Raw genomic sequence first — 7500 nt, 5'->3', positions numbered from 1 at the left:
ATTCATAGTTGCGGGTTGCTTTTTGTTTGGGCTTGTTTCTGAAGTGTAGTTGCTTATTTGGGCTTTCTTTTGAGACATTTTTAGAAACTAGCTGATGTAATAGGGCTCAAGTGGTAAAACTGGTTGCTTCTTTTGGGCTTGTTTTCATAGACTTGGTCGCTTGTTTCACTCACAGAATCTGGCAACAATGGAGCCCTCAGTTTGACTTTGGACCAAAACAAAGAGTCCCTCAGGGACCATAGTGACTTTTCTGTTTTCACCCCCATAAATATCTTTGCTGAAAATAGCTAATCTACAAGCCCACAATGAATCGAGTTGTGATGCATTGTGAGCTTGCAGATCTGCAATTTGCTATCTGTGAAAGATTTCCCCCACGATACGGAGGCTGGGGTTTAAGTGGTTAAGATGCAGAGCAGTGGAACTGCATAAAGAAGATCACAGTTTAAGATGCAGAGCAGTGGAACTGCATAAAGAAGATCACGGTATTATTGCTGACGAGTGCAGAATATAAGATGTCCCAAGTGGGCTTTGGTGCTATAAGAGCTGAGCCGAGGACATGGTAGGTCAGATGAGGTCGCCAACCACCTAAATAACAAGATTTGAAGAGATGAATCCTATCATATGGAAAGATACCTAAAGAGGAAAAGGGAAACTCATACTCCTGGGTAGGGTAATTATGTAGTAATTTACTGGCAACATGGTCAAACAGCATCGTAGGTGTCAGATGCGCTTACATTCGGAGAATGGGAGAATAGCCTCCATGGTGAGTCTTCAATTACTATTCTATGGTTGCTTTGCATCGCTACTGTGTTTCACCCTCCATATCTTAGTTGCATAACGCTGAGTAATTCCCGTCTTGTGTTACAAGCCTTCTTTCAATACATCTGATACCTCTAGCTCCTCTGGGCCAATTCTGACCACAGTGACAGTAAATTAGTACATGAAAAAGCCTGCCCAAGGGTATGGGCTTCTCCCTCCTTTGTGTGCCATTGTCTGGAGATTGGGAGGAGCGCTCCTATCATTAAATGTGAGACTCGATGGTGTGATACCCCAAGTGGCAGGGTATGGTTTCATGTTAGGGAACAGTTTGCACTGGAATAAAAGTCGTTTGAGACATAAACCCCCAAATTTGTATACTGTTTAACAGCTTTGGAGAGAAATCACACTATGTTACACTTTCTGCTGGAGTAACTGTATCTGTGCTGTGACATATTCTGTTGGCAGTACACATACTTGGAGTCATAATTAAACATCCATGGGCAGAGTCTGACTGTTTCACAGTTGGTAAAAATCGCTGTCGGGTGGAAACCTTGTATGCAGGAAATGGAAAAAAAAGAACCAGTGTTCCAATGTTTCCAATGTAGTTAATATTTAGTCACAATGCTATCCACCCTGTCCGTCCGTCTGTGTGCGTGTCCGTCCGTCAGTCTGCGAGCAGCTAATCTCCGGCAACGTTGGCCGATCGAAGCAAAACTGTGCACACACACTCCCTGGATGCCAGAGCAGACCCTCTGCTGCTAATATTTCAGATCGGCCTGTTATAGCGCCACCAAGAGGCCGATTTTTGCAAAACACTTTTTTTAGACCCTACAGATTTTGTCCAAACATCACGCAAATCGGTACACAGTATCTCCATAGTCATGCGATCAAGGCGGATCTGTCTAATTTTTTATATTCCATCCTGATTGGCTAACATCAGTGTGTGATTTCCATGTTTTTCTTTCTTCAAATCAGCCTCATGGTGGCGCTATAACAGGCCGATTCGTGTTTTTACCTATAACTGCACTGATCTGCATGACATTTTGCAAGCACACCCAAGGAAAGACCTCTGCCCTTTTTATATTACTCCTACAAAATTTTCACACAGATCTGTCAGATTTTTCATATTTCATCCTGATTGGCTAAGATTGTCATCTAAAGTATGCAGAAGTGGCTCGCTTTGAACAAAATGCAAAATACAAAGATAAAGAGAGCAAAGAAGACGGGAAAAGACTAAATGGTTATGACTCATACACATTAGTGGTCACTATGAAAAGAGCGTGAATCTAGACTGAGAGGGAGCAGGAGAGAAATCAGCCTGGACGCAGCAGAGTTCATAGTTAATTAAAGACCAGGGACCTATCCTCTGCCCAGCGCAGGGCATCGCAAAGAGTGCAATTATCATTGCTATCTTCGCAGTTGTCATTTTTACACCGGGCACCCACATTGTTTAGATAAGTGATCTTGCACCTATTTAGCACCCATGAGCATATTGGTCTTAAAATGAGGTGTGTACAATCAGGGTGCACTGCTACTGTATCTTACTCACAGAGTTTGCGCTTTGCACGATATTTCCTTACTGTTTAGACAGTGCTCAATGCATTAACACGTAACCATCAAACTCAGGGCTCGTGACACTCAGAGCGTGCAGCCATCCATCATGCTGTGGTTTAAGTGGTTTAAAAACAACCTAAATGAGAGTGTGCATATATGATTATTAAGTTGCTATGTGAAGATAACAGAGATGTCTCTTGGATACGAGGAGACATATAGGCTACAGTAGAAAGATGTGAATTTTTATCAGCAGCGGCATCAACCAATTCCATCCGCATTCCACACAATAACACTCATGTTCAACATGGTAGATGACATGTCTGATGAGACTGTATTGAGGTTCAAAAGATAATTAAGGATTTGGGCCAGAGTATCAATATATTGCAGTGGATAAGTGTCCATAAAGCGCTGACACAAGTATGCACAGGATACCGTGCTTTAATTGATGGCTTAAATAAAGAAGAACATAACTGAGAATGAGCAAGTGATTATTAAGTTGATAATATGTCAAGATCACGGATGTGTCCCACATTACTAATACTGCTAGATGGTCCCTCACTTTCACTACCACAGCAGAAAAGTGTTTACATCAAAATATGCTTCATCTAAATACCGCGCACATTCTCGCAACAGGAATGGGAGAAGACATCTGATTGGTTTAATCAATGTAACACCCCAAAACGCTGTACACCAACCTTAATGCCACATAACGTGCCGTCTAACTAATCATATTGATGGGGAAACACCACCCCACGCCATAGATTGCCTAAATAGGGCCCTAAGGGTTAAAATCCCTGCTAGCAGCCCCTACACATCATGGTGCTCCTTACATCCAACCGGAAATGTGTCCAGAGGGTGGTGCTAGAGGACAATGGCCTAAACATAATCAGTATAGTTCATCCTGCAGTCTACCAAATAGATTATAAGATATCTGTGCAAAGCTGACATTTTGGCCTGCGGGTGGTGCTAGAAGACAAGTCACTCAAATGGCCAAGGTTCATCCTCCAGGAAGCCCGAATGCACTCGGCAGGTGTTATATGGGCAATGGGAATTTTGGCCAAAGGGCGGCACTACTAGAGGAAAGGCTGTAGAGTCCCCCAAACTCAGGAGGAGCATGAAAGAGCATCCTCTGGGAAGCATGGAAGGTGAGAAACTAATTCCAAGGCAATCCAGCCAGTAGTTTTCACAATATCGTCGCTGTTAGGTGGAAACCTCATACTGTATGTCCAAAACCATTACTTTTCAGGAAATGGAATGATATTTTTCAGAAATAGTGAAAATAGCAGATCTGCAAGCTTGTAGATCGGCTATTTTCAATACTCTTTCTTGACACTCTTGTACGACGAAGTAAGCCATGAAGTGACGAAAAAGCATTGAAAGGCGATAATGAGGTTTTTGCGTGACAGCGACGATATGTTGTTTTGGACCAAAGTGATGGACACACACAGACAGACCGTCCACAACAGACGGTCTGTCCACAACAGACGGTCTGTCCACAACAGACGGTCTCTCCACAACAGACGGTCTGTCCACAACAGACGGTTTCTCCACAACAGACGGTCTGTCCACAACAGACGGTCTGTCCACAACAGACGGTCTGTCCACAACAGGACAGTCTGTCCACAACAGACGGTCTCTCCACAACAGACGGTCTCTCCACAACAGGACAGTCTGTCCACAACAGACGGTCTCTCCACAACAGACGGTCTCTCCACAACAGACAGTCTGTCCACAACAGACGGTCTGTCCACACACAGACAGTCAGAGACACTGGGTTGTGTCAGTGTCAGCCACTCTGACTGACACTGCCATTCTTAGAAGGCAGCACCGGATGCGATGAGATGATATGAAGCCATGAATACACAGCATATAGGATCAGTGTACTAATTACTCCAGAGATGTTATCTGGCGCGCACATTGCTGCCTTTAACCCATTAAGACCTGAGGCTGATTCCACAATGTCTTCTAAATACAGTTTTCTGAAAAACGTATGTTGCTAGATCAGTGGTGCTCAAACTTTTTCATGTCAAGGACCCCCAGAATGATATATATTTGGCCCGCCGACCTAGCCTGGTAAACCCTCCCTCCGGAAATCTCATTTCCATTTGATTTCAGGAGTGAGTCTGGCCTGATCCGCCTTTCTGCAATATTGGCTGTGCTGGAGTTGGGCGGGAGTAATACCGTTGACTGACAACCCCTTCAGCCAATGATAATTTTTCCCCTTCAGCCAATCAGCAGTTCACCAGTCTTAATGTGACGCGACGGGACTTTTGAGACAGCCATACCCAAAATGGGTTGCCTTATTCGGGTACAATGGTGTCACTGCCCGCCCCTACCGGTTCTCTACATTTTTATTTTTAAATAGGCTTTGTCATGATTAATTGACCACATATATGAAGTTAAACAACTAAATTCTATCCAAACGATATCTTATAAGTAAATTCCGTGCCTCAAAATAGAAGTTAGAGAGCTTTTTGAAGTAAAAAAATAGCGGAGAATTGGCCGCACAAGAAAAAGATGGCTGCCGTTCGTGTTTTGGGCTCACTCGAACTCGCCACCTGATTGGCCAACGTAAGCTGTCAATCACAGAACAATGAGCGACGACGCTGATAGGCTCGGCCGTTTGGCATACACAGCCAATATTGCAGAAAGGCGGATCAGGCCAGACTCACTCCAGGAATCAAATAGAAATGAGATTTCCGGAGGGAGGGTTTACCAGGCTACCGCCGACCCCCATCTCAAAATATTTTGTTCCAGGGACCCCTAGAAGCAAAGATTTTAGTTAAAAATGTTCACTTTAAAATAATATATTCAAAGATTTGCACAAATTGTCACAATTAAAACGAAATAGCAGATCTACAAGCTCATAGTGTTGCACGAAGTGACGCGCTATGAGCTTGTATATCTGCTATTCTTGAATGGCCAATGTATAAAATAATGCTTTTTAGCTCAAATCTAAAATGACACAGATGCTTTCCCCGGTTTTAATAGATTAAACTGTTCAAAATGGATCACAGACATTATTCTGATGAGTCCCCAACATTTAGAGTCACATTTTAACGAGCCTGGTTCCCCAGATCCCCCAGGGTGAGGCAATCTGGGGTCTGAGGCTAAAATAAGGTTCATGAAACCGTGAGGAAGAAAACATTCATGGAGCCTTCAATGTCTGTTTAACACCAGGATAAACGGCTGCAGAACCTGACTCATACACACATTGGTGGCTGGGAGTTAAACATTAGAAGAAGTGCAGTTCTGAGCCTGGACCACAAACTTGATGTTGAAATAGGCATTTCAAACCAGCATGGAGAGACTCACTAATTGTTTCTTGGCAGCCATCAACCCTTGGGGGTAAAAAAGAGAGACAGACTGACGAACAGACGAGAGAAAGAGAGTCGAGAGGAGAGAGGCTTACCTCAATGGCTCGGGCGTGACTCATGGTGTATTCACTGTGTATTTTCTTAGAGTTCATTTTCAACCACTCGCTAATGCAGAAGATTACAATTTATTTCGCTGGGATCTTTTCCAACGTGCGAACTGTGGGACGAGTCAACATTCGTGGGACAATTGGAGGCGTGAGAGGGGGGGTTAGCGGTCGCATGGCTTGTTCTCACAGAATGCAATTACCTGGATTCGAACCCGAGTCTCCCACATGGGAAAAGCAAAGCGTCTTAAACTGCTCATCCACTTTGGATCAGAAGGAAAATCATTTGGGACTTCTCTGGTCCTCGGGCAGGGCTACTCTTCTACCGCAAGCATGGGTTCATTGTCCACGTCGGGAGCACATCTACAATGTGGGAGGGAATGAGAGAGGAAAAAAAGAGAGGCAGTGTCAGAGGGAATGCGGGTGATGTGTTGATATGGTTGTAATACAACCATTTGGTATGATGTTATTTTTATGAATTTGAAGTGAAAAGGAAAGGGAGTGAAAGAGAAACAGATGGGAGTTCTGTTAATCCATTTAGACCGGGAAAGAATCGGTCCGGGAAAGAATCGGTGTAATTTTTGGATTTCTTTGGCTATTAAAAAATAGCAGATATACAAGCTCATAGATATACAAGCTCATCTCATTTCAACGATTTTAAAAAATCTTGAAAATGTGTGCAAATCTTTATATTTTTTAAAGCGAACATTTGTTTCTGGGAGATCTATGTCTTCTAAACAGTTTCTTTTTAATAAACATGTTGCTATATATCAGTGGTTCTAAAACCTCTTAAATCAAAAATGATATGTATTTGGCCGTGGACCACTCCATCTCAAAATATTTTGTTCCAGGGACCCCCCCAGAAGCAAAGATTTGAGTTAAAAATGTTGTTTCAAAAAATATATGTAGGCTACTCAAAGATTTGCAACAATTTTCAAAAATTTTCAAAAATAGCAGATCTGCAAGCTCATAGCGCGGCACTCGGTGCCACGCTATGAGCTTGTATATCTGCTATTTTTGAATAGCCAAATAAATCTAAAAATTACACAGATGTGTTCCCGGTCCAAATGGGTTAAAGACCCAAAGGCTCCATCTTTTTTTCTAAACCGTCAAGAGTTCTACTCCTACACCTCGCCTTTTTGCTGTGTACACACGCTGGAGGCTGAGCCGGCGCTAATGTACATGTATAAGATCACCATGAAACATTCATGAGTGAACCTCATGAATGTGAGGTTTTGAATGTGTTATGCACATTATGTTCAACACATTGCCTTGTTGGGAGGGAGAGACAAACTGACCGACCCGTGTGCTTGGGTGGGTGGGTGGCTGCCATCTGAAATCCAATGACGACAAGCAAGTAACATTTTGGAAAAAGAAGAATGGGGTTTGACGTTTATGGATAAATGTCACGAGAGAAAGAGGGTGAAAGAGGGAGGGAGGGAGCGCAAGAGAGCGTGAGAAAGAAAAAGAAAAAGAGAGAATGAAAAGGGGAAAGGGTATATATGAGGGAGACCAGGAGAGGAGAAGAGAAGAGAGGAGAGGAGAGGAGAGGAGAGGAGAGGAGAGGAGAGGAGAGGAGAGGAGAGGAGAGAGAGAAGAGAAGAGAAGAGAAGAGAAGAGAAGAGAAGAGAAGAGAAGAGAAGAGAAGAGAAGAGAGGAGAGGAGGAGAGGAGAGGAGAGGAGAGGAGAGGAGAGGAGAGGAGAGGAGAGGAGAGGAGAGGAGCGGAGCGGAGCGGAGCGGAGAGGAGAGGAGAGCATTAATATAA

General features: G+C 43.5%; 1 long non-coding RNA gene across 1 annotated transcript in view; it reads right to left on the bottom strand.

Moving 5' to 3' along the window:
* Nucleotides 1-7500, bottom strand: part of LOC308083768 — a 164889-nt gene that overhangs the window by 44979 nt on the left and 112410 nt on the right. The window contains exon 3 of the long non-coding RNA XR_013933004.1: nt 5938-6097. This is a non-coding gene — a long non-coding RNA (uncharacterized lncRNA). The remainder of the gene's footprint in view (nt 1-5937; nt 6098-7500) is intronic.

Source organism: Gymnoscopelus braueri, assembly GCF_963280865.1.
Source record: "Gymnoscopelus braueri genome assembly, chromosome: 4".
NCBI lineage: Eukaryota > Metazoa > Chordata > Actinopteri > Myctophiformes > Myctophidae > Gymnoscopelus > Gymnoscopelus braueri.
The sequence above is the reverse complement of the archived record's forward strand: the minus strand, read 5'-3'. Positions and strand labels throughout refer to the sequence as shown.